Below are 19,538 nucleotides of genomic sequence, written 5' to 3'. Positions count from 1 at the left end.
GTGACATGCCAAGTTCCATTTTAGATCTGAATGAAGGATCCAAAGACGTTCATCTTTCGTTCGATGGCCTCAGGGAGAAGAATTTGGAGATAGGGTGCCGGGCTTTACCAATCAGAAGGAAAATTTTCCAGCAGAGCTATCTAAAGACAGAATGGCTACCCCTGGGAGAGGCTGGCGTCCTCAAGGGCTGAAGTTTATTGGGGATGCTTTTGGAAGGACTCTGGATTAGGTGAACAATAGGACAAGGAGTCTTTAAGATTGTATCTTATGCTAAAGCTCTGTGATTCTGTGAAAAGCCACTTGGCCTACTGGCTTTTCATTTTGTTTTATACCTTTAAATACATCACAGTTCTCTTTCCCCATCTTACAGCGGGTTTGAGTTCCATGGCAGCAAAGCCTAGTGAAGACACTGACCAAGTTCCCTTTATTGTTTCAACTTTATTGTTTCGAACATAAAGATATGAATAAAGAATAACATAATGAAAACCCCACATACTCATTATCCATCTTTATCAAATCTTAATTTTAAGCCATATTTACTGGAGAATTCTTTAAAACAAATTACACATTACAGATACAATGGAGACCCTTCTCGGATCTTTTCCTCCCCCTCATTTCTCCCAGAGGGGATCATACTCATGAATTCAGTTTTTATCATTTCCATCCACATTTTTATATTTTTGCCACATATGCTATGTATCCATAAAAATTATAAAGCATTGTTTTGCCTGTTTAAAAAATTTAGATAAATGATATCTTGCTGTAAATGTCCCACTGCATCTTGGTTCTTTTGCTCAAAATTGTTTCTGGGATTTATTGAGAGTTGATAGTTGTAGCTGTAGTGCTTTCATTTTTAAACGCCATGTGGCGTTGCAATGTCTGAATATAACACAATTTTACTCGTCCATTCTCCAGTGAAAGGACATTAGACTGTTTCCATTTTTTGGACTTGTTTTGTTTCTATTACATACAATCAACATTCTCATACATGTCCTTTTGTGCACACACGTAAGAGAGTTTCTTTAGGGTATTTATAGCTTTTAAACTGGCAGATCAAAGACTATGCACATTTCAGCTGTCCCTGATGTTGCCGAATAGCTCTCTGAAGTCACAGCAATATATCCTCCTCTGTGCAGATATGGAGTTTCCTGTCTCTCTTCATCTTTGCCAACATTTTCATCATCAGATTTTACATGTTTTGCTCATATGATGGGTGTGAATGCATCTCCTTGTTGTTTTATTTTGTATTTTCCTCGTTGCTAGAGATGTGTGTCTTTTCATGTGTCTGTTGGCTACTCAGGTCTTTTCTACTGGGATCTGCCCTTCATATCTCTGCCCATTTTTCCTGTTGGGCATCGTTATCATCTTCCCTTTGACAGAGAGAAAAGCAGCGCCTGAAATCCAGGAGCTGGTCTGGTGCTGTTGGTGAGGTCTCGATATTCTCCTGTTGAACACACTAATTTCATACACTCAGCTTCAGACAAGGCCACTCTGGGACCACAAGAGATCAAGGCAAAAACAACAGCACTCCGTAATCATGCCTGAACCCAGACAATACAAGGACATTGTCCAAGGCACAAAGTGTGAAACACCCCGCTGTGGTGGGCAGAATTCTGAGCTGTCCCTCCTCCCCCCGGTGTACACACACCTTTCCCAGTTATTCAACCAACACTAATCTAGGGACCGTTGTGAAGGGATTTTACAGATGTGATTAAAATCCTAATTCAGTTGACCTTATGATCAGGAGATTATCCAGTAGTCCTGACCTAATCACATGAGCCTTTTAAAATCAGAGTTTTCTCTGGCTGGTTGTAGAAGAGGAGGTCAGAGGTCACGCTCTGGCTGGCCTGGAAGAAAGCAAGCGTCCGTGTTGGGAGCTGCCTATGAGAAGTGCACGTGGCAGCAACTGCAGGGGGTCTCTTGGAGCGGAGAGTCATCCCCGGCCAATGGCTAGAAGGAAAATGGGGACCTCAGTCCTACAGCTGCAAGGAAATGAATTCCAACAGCCAGTGAGCTTGGAGCAGGGTGTCGAGCCCTATAAGATAACTGCAGCCCTCACCTAGTGAGACCTTGAGCCTGTCACACCTGGGTTCTGACCTACAGAAATGGTGTGATGAAAAGTTTGTGTTGTTTTACACCACCAGGTTTGGGTGATTTGGTACAAAGCCATAGAATTCTAACACCTCCATCTCCCAGCTACTATGAGCGCCAGCTGCTTCCTTACCACTTACAGCTTTAGCTTCAGTCTAGTCTTCCCCTTGCCTAGAAAAGATTAAGATACCCAGTCAGAGAATTACCCCCGCTTCCTGACAGCATTCAGTCCTTGCTTACTTAAACCTTCCCCAAAATCACCTAGCAAAACCCCAAATCCTATAATTAGCCCTTTCTTATACTCTGCTAGTGGGATGCCCCATGGTTCCCTGTGGTGTGCATTCCCTCTTGCTGCAAGGCATGATAGATCCAATTTGTTCATCTGCAGGTGAGTTCCGGTGTCTCCAGCTGGAGGACACTGACGCCCTAAATAGGATGGGCACCTGCAGTTAGAACTAGCTTGGGCACTCATTGGCCATGTTATATGACAAGTCTTACGTGCTTTTTAGGATCTAAGTCCTTCCGTAGAATGAGAAGGTGGGGCTAGATGATCTTGAGGGAAGCTGCATGGCGGAGTGGAAAGAGCTTTGGAGTTAGACAGTCTTGAGTTCCGTCTCCATTCTGCCCTTCCTAGCTATGTGACTTTGGCTATGTATTCATCTTCCTGAGCCTCAGTTTCATCATCTCCAGATTGGGACCCACAAACCAAAACAGGTTTGATGTAAGGATTAAATTAAATGAAAATTTCTTGGGTTACACAGATGTCTCAATAATATCTATACACAATTTTAAATGCACACAAAATTTATAGCATTGAAAAATATTTTGAGGGGGCTGGCCCTGTGGCCAAGTGGTCAAGTTCACATACTCCACTTTGGTGGCCTGGGGTTCTCCAGCTTGGATCCTAGGCGTGGGCCTACACACTGCTCATGAGGCCTTGCTGTGGCAGCGTCCCACATAGAAGAACTAGAATGACTTATAACTAGGATATACAACTATGTACTGGGGCTTTGGGGAGGAAAAAAAAAAGAGAAAGATTGGCAACAGATGTTACCTCAGGGCCAATCTTCCTCACCAAAAAAAAAGGCATTAAAAAAAACCTCACTAGGAGTAGATTAGAGTACCAAGCTCTTTAAAAAAAAAATATTTTGACAACAGAATGTGCTGGTGTTAACCAATGCTTGTCCTGATTACCTTAAGTTCTCAAACTGTTCAAAATGCCCACTGCCCGCATGATGTTAACAAGGATGTGATACAGGGAGTTGATATATGTGTTTATTACCACCTAAAACATGGATCCAAAATTTTCCATCAGGACACTCTGTAGAAGATTTCCAGCAAGTGTTTCCTCTCCTCTTCTTTTTTTCTAAAATATTCCAGCTCTTATTGATACCTGCTCAGCACAAGGTTGACGTAAGGGAAGCCATATTGTAGGAAAGGAACCATATTGTAACTGAATGACCTCTGATTAACTAACCCAGCTAGATAAGCACCGTCCAGGAGATATACATGCTCTGTAGATTTTATGGCGCTCCCAGTTGCTATAAGTTGATAACTTTGTTCTTTTGAGTTCCTTAGGAATGTGATGACCCCTGGGCAGAGAGTCTATGCTGATGACCATTATCAATGACAATTGAAAGATTGTAGAGGGCATTGCTCCAGTTTCTGATGCATATCCAGGAAAGCAAAAGATTATCAGGAACTAAGACCAGATGTCTGCCCCACCTGGAGACCAGATGCCTCCCCCATGGGGAGACCAGCCCCCTGTACAACTGGCCTATAGTCCTTGTTCTGTAAGATGGTTCTTTTGGATGTTAGTCAGCCATCTTTCCCCTTGCTAGCAAGCTGTAATAAAACTCTTTCTCTCCTACCACCTTGCCTCTTGACTATTGGCATGTCTTGCAGCGGGCAGATGATCCCCCTTGGATGGTAACATTATGTTCTATGATTATATGCTATAACCTTTGCTGGTATATATTAAAGTGACTGTTAAATTTTATGTCACTGATATTACTCACAAATGTTCAAAATCTCACCAGCCTTTGACTCTCAAGGAGGCCTTATTAGTGTTAATACCTTTACCTCATTACCTCCTTCAGGAATTCCCTTCCCTTCACGTCTTCCTGGGAATCCCCAAGAAGCATCCTGGGCTTCTCACATGCACAGAGATGCTTCCCACATGCACAGAGATGCTTCCCACTTGTCCTGCATGGCGGCTCATGGTGCCGCAGCTTTGGACCGGGCTCCCACCCCCTGCTGCCCGGACCTCTGTCTCAGCTGCCTGCTCCCCTCCACCCTTCTCAGATCAAGGCCGTGCTTCTCTCAGGCCTCATGTCTGCAAGTGCCTTGCATTTGTCTGTGAGGTAAGACTAACAGATGGGTCTCACAGCAATGTGGCTTGGGCCCCAGAGGGTGACAGCTAATGTGACCACTCTTTTAGTTCACCCAGAGTCCTTTCTCCCAGGAGATACACACACCACCAAGATGTCTGGGTTCAGATAGATTTGAGGAAAAGCCACCACTGCTCCAATTCACCCCTCAGGCCTGTACCTGTACCACGTCCAGCTCATCCTGTCTAACCTTGTATTAGGGTTCTCTAGAGAAACAGAACCAACAGGATATATATATCCTATTAGTTCTTTGCATGATCCAGCTCCTCCTTGTTTCTGCAGAAGTGATGACCCTGTTTGTTCTTCATCTGCCTTCTTTCTGACTCCCCTCTCAGGAGAGAGAGAGAGAGAGGGAGAGAGAGACTATAAGGAACTGGCTCACATGAGTATGGAAACTGAGAAGTCCCAAAATCTGCAGTCGGCAAGCTGGAGACCCAAGAGGGCCAGTGGTCTATTTTCAGTCCAAGTCCAAAGGTCTGAGAAGTGGAGCGCTGATGGTGCAAGTCCCAGCCCGAGGGCAGGAGGAGACTGACATCTCAGCTGGCAGTCAGGCAGAGAGAGTGAAGTCTCTCCCTCCACCTTTTCTTCTATTCAGGCCTCCAACAGATTGAATGTGACCCACCCACAGCGGGTGTGTCATCTGCTTTACTCAGGCTACTGATTCCAATGTTAATCTCGGCCGGAAACACCCTCACAGACACACCTAGAAATAATGTTTAACCAATTATCTGGGCATCCCATGGCCCAGTCGAGTTGACACATAAAGTTAACCATCACAAACCTCTTCTTTTGGGATAACGTCTGTGTCTGGCCCTGAAATCTCTACTTCCCTGAAGGTCGTCTTCTGTTGAGCCATCTCAGTTCTCTGGACATATTTGTATATACCTGAATCTAAATAATCGATAATTCATTATTGACACCTCTTTATGGAACACCGCCTTGTCATGCATGTCAGACATTATGCCATGTGCTAGGGACACAGTGGGAAAGAAGAAAGGGAACATTGCTGCTGTGAGGGGCCTACGTGGTGACAGAGAGAGACACTGAGTGAGTGCAAGAGTAAGTCAACAAGATAATCGCAGAGTGTGAGCAATGCCGAGAGGGTCATAAACGGAGGGGGGAGGGATGTTGGGAGTGGGATGCTCACTTTAGTGCTCTTGGCCAGGTGTCTCAGTCTACTCGGGCTGCTGAACAAAATACTGTAGACTGGGTGGCTGAAACAGCACACGTCTCTTTCTCACAGTTCTGGAGTCTGGAGGACCGAGATCAGGGTACCAGCATGGTCAGGTTCTAGTGGGGGCCCTCTTCCTGGCTTGCGGAGGGCTGACTTCTTGCTGTGACCTCACTTGGCAGACAGAGAGCTCTGGTCTCTTCATCCTCTTATAAGGGCAGCAGTTCCACCCCCATGACCTCATCCAAATGCAGTCACTTCCCAAGGGCCCTGCCTCAAACTTTGGGGATGAGGGCCTCAACAGATGACTTTTGGGGGGACACAAACATTCAGTTTATAGCAGCAGCTGAGACCTGCCTGAGGGGGAGTCAGAAAGGAGGCGGATGCAGAACAGACGGGCATCACTTCTGCAGAAACGAGGAGGAGCCGGATCCTGCAAGGTCCTGCCGGCTTAGTCAAGCAGTGTGGATTTCATAGAGTAAAGGCTAGGCTGGTGTAATGAAGAGGCCCAAGAACATTTAGTGGTTCAGGAACATGCAAGTTTATTCCTCTCTCATGCTTTGGTCTGGGGCAGGGAGGTGACCTCTGCACCATGACCTCGTCCAAGAGCTCAGACTAGCAGGTGCTATTTGCAACAAGTGACATGAAAGTTGCTCACGTCACTTTCAACTACAATCCATGGCCTGGAAGAAGTTCCATGGGCACACCTGGCTGTAAGGGAAACTGGGAGAGTCTCTCTCCAACTGTCTAACCGTGTGTCCAGGAAAGAGGGGAGAAACCGTTAGGAGGACAACTGGCCTAGAGGAGTCTGCTACATCTTATTCTTCAGTGATGCTAGAGAAAAGTACACCTCTATTGTTTTACATGTTTTCTCTGTTAATTTATTAAATTTTTCATTTGCTCCAGAAGCCATCTGTGAAAGGAAGATGTATTCCATTCTTCCAGTGAAGCCTTAGGTGGAGATCTGGGGCCATTTATGGAGAGGGGGCTTGTCAGGAGACTGGAGCCCAGAACTCTGGCTCCGCTACCCGGGGCTGTAAGTTAATTGAGTGGAAACAATGATTTAGTCAATTGTCATTCGAGTCAGACCATATGTCTGATACACTGTATCATCGAAGCCAAGGCATTCTGGTAGAGAATGATTATCCCCATTCATTATGCACAGAGACTCTAGACTCTTCAAAACGGATAGATTACAAAGTTGCTGGGGCAGAACCTGCAAAAGATAAAGTTATAATTGAAAGCTACTTATGTGATATATTTTAAATGACTTCGACTTTCTACTTCTAGGCACCCTAAGAAATCTCAGATAATTGTTTTTGGCCAGAGCTAAATTTAGAACACCTAAGATGGATGGTTCTGTCAGGCTCTTGCTCAAGTAATGTTAATGATTTCCTGTTGTTTAATAAGTGCTACCACTGGCTGCCTACTATATGCATTCCACTGACAGGACCTTGTAATCATTTTATTTAATCCTCTCTGTACCCCTGGATAGGTTCTTGGATTTAGCAAATAAAATACTGGATGCCTCATTAAATTCAAATTTCATATAAATAAAAAATAATTTTTCATAGTAAAATATGTCACAAATATTGCTTTAAAAACTGTTATTTATCTGAAATTCAAATTTACCTGGGCATCCTGCATTTTATCTGGCAACCTGCCTGGAAGGTAGGTGGTACCTTCCTCATTTTTCAGGTGAGGAAATGGAGATTCAGGCAGGCTTCAGTGACCTCCTTGGGGTCATATAGCCAGTAAGGACTAGTACAGGATTTAAATGTGGTCTTCGGGATTTGGAAGTTTGTGGCCTTGCCACACATTGTGTTTATTCCATGCTATACTCATTAGACTGCCCCTCGATACCCTCCTGACCTGGTCCTCACCCACCTCCAATATCACCTCTCCTCTACTGCTGTCAGCTCTAACAGGACCCTGTGCTGGGTGCCGGGGGCAACCTGGCCTCAAGCAGCCCCCGTCCAGCAGAGACCAGACAAGGATCCAGCCAATTACAGCACAAAGTGATGGGGACCAGTCGAGGAAATAATTTATTCTGCTTGACAAAGTACCATAGTCTGGGCAGCTTAAGCAACAGCACTTTGTTTTCTCCCAGTTCTGGAGGCTGGGAGGTCCAAGATCAAGGTCCCGGCAGGTAGATTTCCTGCTGAGGCCTCTTCTCTGGGCTTGTAGGCAGCTGCCATCTCATTATGTGCTCGCATGACCAGTACTTTGTGCGCAAGAGAGCAAGCTCCCCGGGGTCTCTTCCTATAAGGACACTAATCCTATCAGACTAGGGCCTCACCCTCATGAGCTCATTTAACCTTGAGTACTTCCTTAGAGGCCCATCTCTAAACACGCTGGGGGTTAGCACTTCAATGAATGAATTTTGAGGGTCACAAACATTCAGGCGACAGCAGAGGGCTAGTGAAGTCTACATGGGGCAGGTGACATTTGTGCTAGGTCTAGAGAAATAAGCAGGCGTCAGCAAAGGAGGCAGAGAGGGCGTTCCAGGTAGAGGGCGCAGAAATGCGTGCTATGTTGGAGGAATTGCAGGTGGTCTGGCGGCTCTGGACAAGCGGCTCTCAACCTTTTATTGGCCAGAACATCACCTGGGGAACTTGTTCTCAATTCTGCTTTGGCAAGTGGGCTCAGAAGTCCACATTTTAACCTGCATGCAGGTGATTCTGACGTGGGTGCTCTGCCAGCCTCTCTGAGAAACACAGTCTGGAGAGTCTCTAGAGATGAAGCTGAATGGGCCGGCTGGACCAGGCGGCGCCGGGGGATATTCATGCTAGACTGAGGAGCTAAGATCTTACTTAACGTACAGACAACTCAAGATCTCTTTTTTAAAAGATTTTATTTTTCCTTTTTCTCCCACAGCGCCCCGGTACATAGTTGTATATTTTTAGTTGTGGGTCCTTCTAGTTGTGGCATGTGGGATGCTGCCTCAGCATGGCCTGATGTGTGGCACCATGTCCGCGCCCAGGATGCGAACTGGCAAAACCCTGGGCCGCTGAAGCAGAGTGTGCAAACTTAACCACTCTGCCACAGGGCCGGCCCCTCGAGATCTCTTGAGGAAAGAGATCAAGATGAAGTTTCCCAAAATGAGAACAGAGGTGTTTCTTGAAGTTTAACTTTGAAAAGATTTTGAATAATGAAATTAGAGCCAGTTTGATAATTCCTCCGGATGGGACGGGGGAATTTCACCCATAAGTCTAGGACTCAGATTAAATCCCAAGGATGAGCTGGACACAGGGAAGCCAGCCAGCAGGGCATGCGGGTTGACCAGCTTTGAGAGGCTTGGTTTCTCTCTGTTGGAGAGCTGGACCACACATCATCTTTCTCTCTTTGGTGGAATATTCAGCTGATAGAGTCAAAAAACTGGTGAATGATTCTTTCAGGCTGAGGAAACAAGGATACCTGCCTTAATATCATTTTGGAAAAAAGCATCCAGTGGACTAAACATAAATGATAACATGATTTCTGTTTTCCGATTTACTCATTTAAAAGTTAATTTTTGTTATAAATAAGCATGCATTTATTTCAGAAAACGCTGAAAAGTAGAAGAAAAAAATCACTCATTCTCACTTCCCAAACAAAAGCCATTAGTTTTTTGGTTCAAATATAAAGTAATTTTTATGTTTTAAATAATTTATTATTTGATGTTGCTTCCAGTTTGGACTAACTCAGTACGCAAATGTCCCCAACTTATCTCAGTGAACGTGACTTCTTTTAAATGGACCTGAATTATGACCTAGTTTAAATTATATCCAGTTTGACTAATATCTGCTGACTGCCTGCCACGTGCATGGTATTGAGTTAGACCCTGTGGGGTTACAAAGATTAATAAGACACAGCACTTGATTTAAGCAGATGATCAACTATTGAGGCGGTCAGACCTGTGTATAACAAGATAGAAGGGTGACATGGGTCAACAAAACAAGTAGCTAATCCCAGCTGGTATGTTTACGTGGGCGGTGGGAGTGAAGGGCACGGAAAGTGGCATTTGGGCTGGAACTGAAAGGATGCCTGGGTGTTCAACTGTAGAATCTGAAGGAAAGAGAGCAAATACGTGAAAATACATGGGGCTGGTCCTGGCCAGGGTGGCCATGATGGCTCGAGGAAGTGATGAGGTGGAGAACGGGCTCATCTGAATTCCAAGTGGCTGCTCCTCACAGAAGGAGCAGAGTCAGAGAAGGAGGAGAGGTTGTGCTTCCCAGGGGACTCCGGAAAGCTGTGAGGGTCAGTGGCCACAGAGAGACAACCAGTGACGCAGGAGGAAATGCAAGGAGAGGCCGGGAGGTGGGGAACTGTGTGTGCACGCATGTGTGTGTATGTGTCTTTGTGATGTGTACGTGTGTGCGTGTGTCTACACGTGTGTGCATGTGTGTATGAGGAGAGAGAGAGGGAAAGAGAGGGGCTGATTTTTGGCAGTGGCTCTTTGTGAAAGACATTTGATAAAGAGAGATTCTAGGACACTTCCTATGTGACATACCTTGTAAAATCCCTAATGCCCTTTGTCTCACCTTTAAGATTATCTTTCAAGAATTTGGTGTCAGATTTTGCTTTTTTTGGCTGAGTTGACATGCAGAGTCAGAGGGCTCAGTTATAGTCTGACTTCCTGTATAGTTTCTAAGATTGGGCTCTGAAAACTTTCAGTTAATTGAGGTGTATTTTCATTTCCCCTTCTGTTACCCTCGTTCAGTTATCCATTGCCGTGGAGAAAAGAACCCCCAAACTCTGTGGGTAAAAACAGCTATTTTGTTGCTTATGAATCTGTGGGTCAGGAATGTGGGCAGAGCTCAGTGGGTGCAGCTTGTCTCTGCACCATGTGGTGTCAGCTGGGATCCACCAGGACCCCCTCACATGGATGGGGCCTCGGCTGTCAGCCGGGCGGTCTTGGGTCTCTTTCATGTGGCCTCTCTCTCCTCAGTCTCTCCTCCTTCAGAGTCTCTTGCTTCATGTGGCCTCTCTCCTGCAGAAGAGCCTGGACTTCTTTACATGGTGGTTGGGTGAAAAGAAGAGAGAGTGGAAACCACAGGCCTCTTAAGTTCTGGAACTCACCTTTCCCACATCCAGTTGACCAAAGCAAGTGTGGAGCCCAGCCCAGACTCAAGGGGTGAGGAGAAAGACACCACCTCTTGGAGGAAGATGCTGAAAGGTGCTGCGGCCATGATTTCTAATCCACCGAACATGACAACAGCCTTCTCAGGGCTTCTTTATCACCCCTGGCCACGCTCTCCCTGCAAAAATCTCCTGGCTCTAGAACCTGCAGCTTTATTCCACCGCACGGGACGCAGACCTGACTGCGCTCTGGAGGGAGCTGACTCAAGACTTCCCAAGCCTTGTTCACTAAACAACCATCCTTGAAAGGGTGGTCCGGAACAAGGAACCACTCTCACAAGACACATGGGAACATGAGCAATCCATGGATAAGCATCTCCCACCAGGACTTTACCAGCAAACAAGCCAGGCAAGACCTCTGTGCTCCGTGAGCTGGCATTTTGGTGGGGAAGACAGGTGACAAGTAAAGACACTAAGCAGATTGGCTTCAGTGCTCTGAAGGTGATAAAGGGCTTGGAGGTGGGCCTGACCCAGGCAGACGCTACTTAGATGGGACGTCAGTCAGGGAAGGCGGCTCTCAGGAGTTTACATATAGGCTGAGAGGCGGATACTAGCTGGGAGAAGCACGTTGCAGGCAAAGGGCACAGCCTGCACGGGGGCTCAGAGACAGGAAGGAGCTTGGCGGGGTGGAAGAGCTGAGAGGGCAGTGTGCCTCAAGGATGGTGAGCCAGGGAGAAAGAGGCGTAAAGCCTTGCGGCCACGGGGAGAAGTGTGGGTCCTACTGTGAGGGCACATGGCAGGGTTTCAGGCAGGAGCGATCGGACCTGATTTGCATTCTTACCAGGCTCACTTAGCTGCTGTCACAGAAGGGATTGGAGGGGCTTCTACAATGGTTGACAAGTCTTTATTATTTCTGATTGAATTTTTAATCTATTAGCTCAATCTGACACCGAATGGGCTTTGACTTCCATATTCTCAGAATTAAAACTGACTTTTAAATTTAATCACTGACATTTTCTGCCGCTTCTGATGTAAGCACATCACTTCGACTTATCTCTCTCTGTTCTCCGCTCAGGCGCTCTCGCGTGCCCATTCGTGCTGCTGCGCCAAGGCTCAGAATCTCAGTGTGGGGCTGCACGTTCCTTTAGGAAGGACAGGGAAGGGAGTGCCAGAGGAGGCATTCAGACTTCCCCACAGCGTGCAGGCCTTTAGACCCAAGGAAGGCTGCCTGACGTTCAGCTTGAGAGCTGTATCAAGCAGGTACCTGTGGGGAAAACGGCCACCGATTTAGCTCTTTGAAATATCGTCATGCGCCGCAAAATGAAGTTTGGTCAACCACGGACTGCATATATGACAGTGGTCCCATAAGACTAGCACCACATAGCCTAGGCGTGTGGTAGGCTATACCACCAAGCTGGTGTAAGTTCACTCTGTCATATTTGCATGATGAGAAAATCGCCTAATAATGCATTTCTCAGAATGGATCCCCGTCGTCAAGTGCTGCATGACGGTAAAGCATATTGAAGTTGGGCTGCTTAAATCCTACACATTTGCCTTGAGGGCTTGGTTTGGATTTGGTCTGTAGGATCTGTGACCCCGACAGCGTGGACGAGGGTGAAAGGTAGTCACAGGGGCCACTTCCAAGCTGGAGATTTCTTTGAAGCCTCATACTGAACTCAAAATATGTACAGATTTTCACACCTTGTGCCATCGCACAGCCTTGTTTTAATATAAACGTGCTTTAACCTGGGTCTCTAGAGCAAGATTGGCCCCGTTGGCCTCGGGCTTCGCGTACTGGGCCGGCTACACGGACGCTGTGAGGTGTTCATGCCTCAGTGTGCACTGCTTTCTGCTCTTGGGACGTGCCACACCCTTTCTTACCTCAGGGCCATCCTCTGTGTCCTTCCTTTAGCCTCGAATACAAACCCCCACCCGTCTCCCACCCTAAACTTGTCTATATAATGCCTACCCGTTTTCCAGTTCTCAGCTTAACCTCACTTCTTCCCAGAAGCCTTTGCTTTATCCCATCCCACTCCTGCCTAGTCCGTGTTTCCATCACATCCTGCCTTTCTCCTTCGTAAGACTTAATGCATTTGTGCTTGTTTAATGTCCATCTTCTTTGTTAGGCAAAAGGTCCATGAGGGTGGATGTTTTGTTCACTCTTCTTTTTGGAAGATTAGCCCTAGCTAACATCCACCACCAAGCCTCCTCTTTTTGCTGAGGAAGATTGGCCCTGAGCTAACATCTGTGTCCATCTTCCTCTACTTTATATGTGGGATGCCTGCCACAGAGTGGCTTGATAAGCGATGCGTAGGTCTCCACCCAGGATCTGAACTGGTGAACCCTGGGCCGCCGAAGCGGAACGTGTGAACTTAACCACTGAGCCACTGGGCCGGGCCCTGTTCACTCTTGATCATTCTCTGAAAATATCTTTTCATTTAAAAAAATTGTTTACCTGTTTATTGTTCTTTCTGTGAGTCTTAGGGCCTTGTCTACCTTGTTTGTCATTGTACCTCAGCTCCTAATAAGGTCTCAGCCCAGAGCTGGCCCTTCATGATGTTGTGAATGAGGTATGTGGAAAGAGGGCAGGTGCAGAAGCACACGTACCTGTGTGTGGGCCCTGCTGCCCTCTTACAATCTCAACTTGGCCAAGTGTCAACCTCTTGGAGCCTTAGCTTCTCGATCTGCAAAAGAAAAAAATAAAGATAGTCTAATTACACTGCAGAGGATCATTGTAAGAGTCAAACGAGTTAACAATTGTAAAGTGGCTTGTTGTTGTTCTTATCTTGGAGCCCACTGGGTTCCTCCCTCCCTTTTAAGGACTGTGGGGTTCCCAGTTTGGAGGGTGTTCTGGCAACACTCTCGTCCTTGCCCTGCTGAGACGCTTCACCTGCCAGAATCCGATTTCCTCTTCCTCAGGAGCCTCACTGCCGGTCACCGTCTCTCAGCCAATATTTTCCCTTAGGGATCTGCTCTCCAAGATGTGAAAATTAGCTCCTCCTCACAATTCTGGGGACCCCTACGTTGGGCCCTGTGTCGCAGCCAGAGGGGATTGTTTTCCCCGTGTGAGGTGTCCTAGCAGTTGTCTTGCGAACAGAGCAGAATTAGAGTGAGCAGCTGGTTTCAGTTTCTATTCATATATTGTTCCAGTCACCCTGTAAGCCTGGTCTTTATCTTCATTTCACAAATGAGAACACAGGTTTTTCCTTGTCCCTTCTCAAGGACAGAAAGTGGTGGAATCAGGTTCTCTGGCTCTGGAGCCCTTGCTCCTGCCCTAAACCTCGTGGTTGATAGTGAAGCATTTACCTGATGGCCCCTGGTCCTTGGCCGTAGGAAGGACTATGGAAATCTCTCGAGAGGGTCTTTAGTGATAAGACATCAAGGTGACTCAGCCTCATATCTAAGTTCATCTGATCAGTTCACAAAAGTGTCTGTGGCTTCCTTCTGGATTTTTGATGCCCTGGGGGTTTCTGGCGATCGTCTCCTGGGCCAGTGATTCTGAACTGATGGCTCTTACTTCTAAAAACTGTGGTGTCCAGGGCCGTCCAATAACCTCAGAAGGTTTTTTTTGGCCTTTGAAAAAGTGGCCAATGGATAGAGTGAACTGGATTTCTAGGCCATAGTTTTCCTCACTTGTTGCAGCTTCTCTGCTGTCCCGGCCCCTCTTTGCACAACTTGTTCCCATCTTGGGCCCGCTGGTGCTAGAAGAGTGTATTAGTCAGGGCTCTCCAGCAAAATAGAACCAATAGAATTAGATATTTCTATCTATCTATCTATCTATCTATGTCTTTATCTGCTATCAACTATCTATCTATCTCATTATTTATCCATCCATCACTCTATCTAGATTTATTTTAAGGAATTGGCTCACTTGATTGTGGGGGCTGGCAAGTCTAAAATTGGTAAGGCAGGCCAACAGCCTGGAGATTCAGGTAAGAGTTGGTGTCGCAGTCTTGAATCTGAGTCCTGCAGGACAGCAGGCTGGAAACTCAAGTAGGGTTTCTATGCTGCAATCTTGGGGAGAACTGTTTCTTCTCTGGAAATCTCAATCTTTGCTCTTAAGGCCTTCAGCTGATTGGACAAGGCCCACCCACATTATAGGGTAATCTGCTTTACTCAAAGTCTGCTGATTTAAAGGTAATCACATCTAAGAAATAACTTCACAGAGACATCCAGACTAGTGTTTGACCAAACAACTGGGCACCAAGAGCCTAGCCAAATTGACACACAAAATTGGGCAAAACAAAGAGAATGTGGACACTGTCATCCTAGTATCTGTTGCTGCCATCCATATTGGTCCCCCTCTCTACCACCTACCACCAAAAATTTCACTGACTTTCTTTTCTCCTTATAAAATAAATGTGGAGTGCTCTCTTTGGTTTTCACACGTTGCCTGCCATCCCCGCATGCTGAGTTCACCACCCACAAGGCTCTGAGGTCACTTCAAGATTAACCATATCATTTTGAATACTTCTATTTGCTATGTCTGTTCAAACTCTTCCAATGAACTCTTTAGGAAACCCGGACCATGCAAATCATCCTCTCAAAACTTGTCCAAATACCAAGAAGGCAAGGAAAACTAGTATTAATTAGATATTTACAAGTATTATGACTAATACGTTAGTTGTAGATAAAAATATATGATGCAGTAGAATTGTACATTGTTCATGTGTTTATGTGTATTATGGAACCCCTATTTTTTTTTGGAGGAAGATTAGCTCTGAGCTAACTACTGCCAATCTTCTTCTTTTTGCTGAGGAAGACTGGCCCTGAGCTAACGTCCATGCCCATCTTCCTCTACTTTATACGTGGGACGCCTACCACAGCATGGCTTGCCAAGAGGTGCCATGTCCGCACCTGGCATTCGAACCGGCAAGCCCTGGGCCGCTGAGAAGAGGAACGTGCAAACTTAACTGCTGTGCCACCGGGCCGGCCCCAGGAACCCCTCTTTTAACCAGCATATATAGTATATTTGTGATGTGTTTATGCCAATTCTCAATAAATTTTTTTATAGATATTTAAAGAACTATTTTATAAATGGTACATATTTACTTTCAAGGTATATTAATGGTGCTCAATCAACTTCCAGTTATAATATGGTTTCCATGAGGAAAATATAATCTGCTTTATGATGATCTTTATGAAATAATTTTCCAGAATTTATTTTAGCCAGTGTGTGGGTGTCTAGCGCCCTTTCACCTCTGACCTTTGATATCCCCTTCTCATTCTCCTAAGTCTCAGCAATGCCCCAGCTCCACTGGAGGCCATTGCCCAGTTACCTCTGGTGTTAACCTAAGAGAAAGTAGTACAAATATCTTGTAGTAAGTATTTATTCTGAGTATCAAATTTAATCCATAAAAATAGAATGTTTGCCTTCTAAGAAGAAATTTGTATTTTTCTTGGCTTTAGAAGGGAGCCTCAGGCTAATGTCCTTGTACATTTTAAAATGAAAAAGAGTCTTCAAACAAATCCTCTAATTCTCCTTTCAGGAAAAAGCCCCTGGGTCCTTGTTCACTAATTTATTTTGAAAGAAGCTTTCCATGCCAGCCAGCAGCAGCTGCATTTGTGAACATTCTGAGTCCTGCGTGTGGTGAGGCAGTGAATGGGGACCCCTGAGCAAAGGGAATAACTTTTGATGAAATGGGGGTCCAGGGGGTTTTGAGGCATATGGAGCTGGGAAAGGGGGTTGCAGTAGTCTGGGAAATCTTCAGAGAGGGATAAAATTGGCCTTGTAGGCACTCTTGGTTTGCGAGGAGAGAAAAGCAAGAGCAAAGGCTTAAGGTAGAAGTGAGCACAGCAGAAAGGCAGAACTGGGCAACGGGCCCCACAGACCTGAGGGGGCTCATGGACAGGGCTGGGCAAGGCGGGTAAGGCTCACCACGGAGCTGTGTGAAGGCCAGATGGAAGGAGCTGGACATAATTTCCTCTGGAAATCAGAGGAGAGGAGTCAGAGAAGGTTCTTAGAAGAGACAGAATGAAGAGTGTGTTTTGGAAGAGTGAGTCTGGATGATTTTGGGGGCAGAGATCCGTCAGAGTCAGGTTATGCAGTAAGGAAGGCTCAGCCTCACTGGTGATCTGCCCACGCCAGAGCCGGGCCTCGAACTCACCTCCCTGGACTCCTGGTCCAAGTTCTCCTGGGTGGGAAGGTTGGTAGAGAGAGCCCAGTCACGAGGTCCTTGGCAGGTTCCTCCTCTAGGCAAGGCGTGTGAGAGAAAAAGCGTGCTCGTTTATTCCCTTCCTTATTCTGGAGAAGACTTGTGATTTGTTCCTTGTTTTAGAATATGATTTCCTTCATGTGAGGCTTTTAAAGAATTAGAGACGTTTCTAGGAGGTAGCCCATTCCCAGGTTCCTTCTCCCCTCAGTGGATCAAAAATATTGAATGAAACACAGTTGAGGAGCTAACAACCGAAAGCTGGATTAGGAACCGTGGAGCATAAGGAGAGGAAAAAGGGCAGGGGTGGGGCAGGATTTAGTGCTTGCTCTCCTTCATGGGGCCAAGTCTTTCCCACGTTTATCCTCACTCCACCCCGCAAGGTTGATGGCGGTACCTCATTTTGCAGACGATCAAATTTAGGCTTAAATAACTCAGTGCAGAGCCAACTCAGAAGTCTTGGCCTTGGGCCAACCTAAGTCAAAATTCAGACTCGGACTCAGATTCTCAAGGTCCCCTTACCTCTACACAAGAAAAAAAAAGGGTCTGGGAAAACTCTTACCCTTATAGCTAGGTATCCGCTTTGCAGTCCTGGCTGTCAGATGTTTTGCGGGGAGAAGAGGGTTCTGTGGGAGAGGGAGGTGGAGACTCAGCCCAGAGTTTCCGGCTGTGGAGAGCAGGGCCGTGTCTGCTCCGGGCTCCAGGGACAGAAGACCTAGAGAGAGAGGGCAGGATTCCAAACCATCAAGAGGGAGAAACGCGGAGCTTGAGGGATGGGCAAGTATGCCTCTGGCACCCTTGCCCCTGGTCGGCCTGTAAGGACATTGGTAAATTTACATCTCCAGGACGGTGAAGGACTCTACACTTACGGCCATGGCAAGGAGGTAGCTAAAATAGCGGCAGTTCCCCGGCTCACGCGTGTTGGGAGAACTCCTTTGCCTTTCCATTTTAAAAATCTAAGTGTCTCTACAGATTAAAGGACCTAATGAATGAAGCATTTCCCTTCTGTCGCTCCAGTTTCACCGTGGGCTGTCGGCGCGGGCTGATTGATGTTTGCACAGAAGCAACCTCTGCAGGTGCAATTGCACCTTGCTTTCATCACTTGTTATTCTTCCAAACACATTTCCGCGTGTTAAATAATTTATCTATTTGACCTTATTTGTAGCTTCAGGATAGTCAGCATATTGATTTATTATCGTTTCTTTTACCGTTTCCCTAATTTTTTGGGGGGGGGGGTGGGTGGGAGGGAGTGGTGGTACATGCCGAGCGGGGATTTGAATGATGTCCAAACTTTCAGTTCTCTATGTGAAGCCATTGCAAACCTCTTTGTACAAATTATCACTTCTTCTTTGGGTTTTCTGGGAGGCTGTTTCCCAAAGTAGAGTTACTAGATCAACGATATAAACACTTACAGCTCTTACTAGATAGTTTGGCAGTATCTTGAAAACACCGTTGGCATCCCCTCTTCCCCTTCCTCCAATGATAGAAATTCCTGTCCCACATGGGAATAGCCATGTCCCATATTTGGAACGTCCATCCTTCTGGTCACAGAAAAACAGGAAGCCTGGATTCTAGTCTCTTCTACCATATACTCTCTGTATTTTGTCCAAATCTAGTTTTCCCTCTCTATAAAATGGGGTTATGTTTACCTTTCCTATTTATACTAAAAATCAAGTAAAACTCAGATGAAAATGTGAAGATGTGTAAAAGTACCAAGCGGTCTACAAGTGGAGATGGTATCCCTTTACCTGGGAATGTATGATCTTGAAGAGAAAGGAAGGGAAGCTAACATATACTTAGTGCCTTGCAGTTGTCAGGCATTTCTTAAACTTCACCTCACTTAATCTAGTCTCATTGGGTCCTTATTTAACCCAATGAAGTAGGAACCTACGTATAATACACGAAGAATCCAAGATCCAGAGACAGTAAGTCATTTTCCCAAATCACACAGCTAGGAAATGGCAGACACAGAATTGTAGCCCAGGTTGGTTTGATTCTGAGTCCAGGCTACATCCCAGGCTAGGACCCTTTGTTGCATGGCATTCGCTGGCAACAAATCTGAAAACTTTTTAGTGAGGGATTCAAGGTCGATGTATGAGTGGGCCTGAGCTGCCGTAACAAAGTACCACAGACTGGGGGCCTTCAACAGCAGAAATTAATTGTCTCACATTCTGGAAGCTGGAAGTCTGAGATCAAGGTGTCAGCAGGGTTGGTTTCTTCTGAGGCCTGTCTCCTTGGCTTGCAGACGGCCGTCTTCCCCTGTGTCCACACATGGTCTTCCCTCTGTGTGTGTCTGTGTCCTAATCTTCTCTTCTTATAAGGACACCAGTCCTATTGGATTAGGGCCCACTCATATCTCCAAATACTGTCATATTCTGAGGTACTGGGGGGTTAGGATTTCAACATAGGAAATTTGAGGGGACATAATTCAGCACTTAACAGTAAATAAAATTAATTAATTCCCTGCTTCAGTCAATTTTAGTCAATGAAATTGTGTACATTGAATTCATCAAAAATGGGGACTACTCTACAATTGCACACTACGTTGGATTTACAGATTGGAAGCACCTTACCATTTTGAGCCTCATTTAACCATGCTGTGAGGCATATAGGAGAGATGTTATTAATCTTCCCTAGAAACTGAGGCTTAGAGCTTTTATCTGACTTATTCAC

General features: G+C 45.9%; 2 long non-coding RNA genes across 3 annotated transcripts in view; one reads left to right on the top strand and one right to left on the bottom strand.

Annotated features, from left to right (window-relative positions):
- The window catches only part of LOC111772507 (uncharacterized), a 114,713-nt gene that overhangs the window by 1,338 nt on the left and 93,837 nt on the right, over positions 1 to 19,538 (top strand). The window lies entirely within an intron of this gene.
- On the bottom strand, positions 8,488 to 17,729 carry LOC111772508 (uncharacterized). Of its 2 annotated transcripts, XR_011434529.1 has the most exons (4): positions 17,428 to 17,729; positions 16,821 to 16,905; positions 13,321 to 13,397; positions 8,488 to 11,977 (listed from the first exon to the last, which is right to left on the bottom strand). It is a non-coding gene; the product is annotated as an uncharacterized lncRNA (long non-coding RNA). The 2 variants fall into 2 exon arrangements; XR_002806400.2 differs by lacking the exons at positions 16,821 to 16,905; positions 17,428 to 17,729 and adding an exon at positions 13,604 to 13,938.

Source organism: Equus caballus, chromosome 2, assembly GCF_041296265.1.
Source record: "Equus caballus isolate H_3958 breed thoroughbred chromosome 2, TB-T2T, whole genome shotgun sequence".
NCBI classification, from domain to species: domain Eukaryota; kingdom Metazoa; phylum Chordata; class Mammalia; order Perissodactyla; family Equidae; genus Equus; species Equus caballus.
The sequence above is the reverse complement of the archived record's forward strand: the minus strand, read 5'-3'. Positions and strand labels throughout refer to the sequence as shown.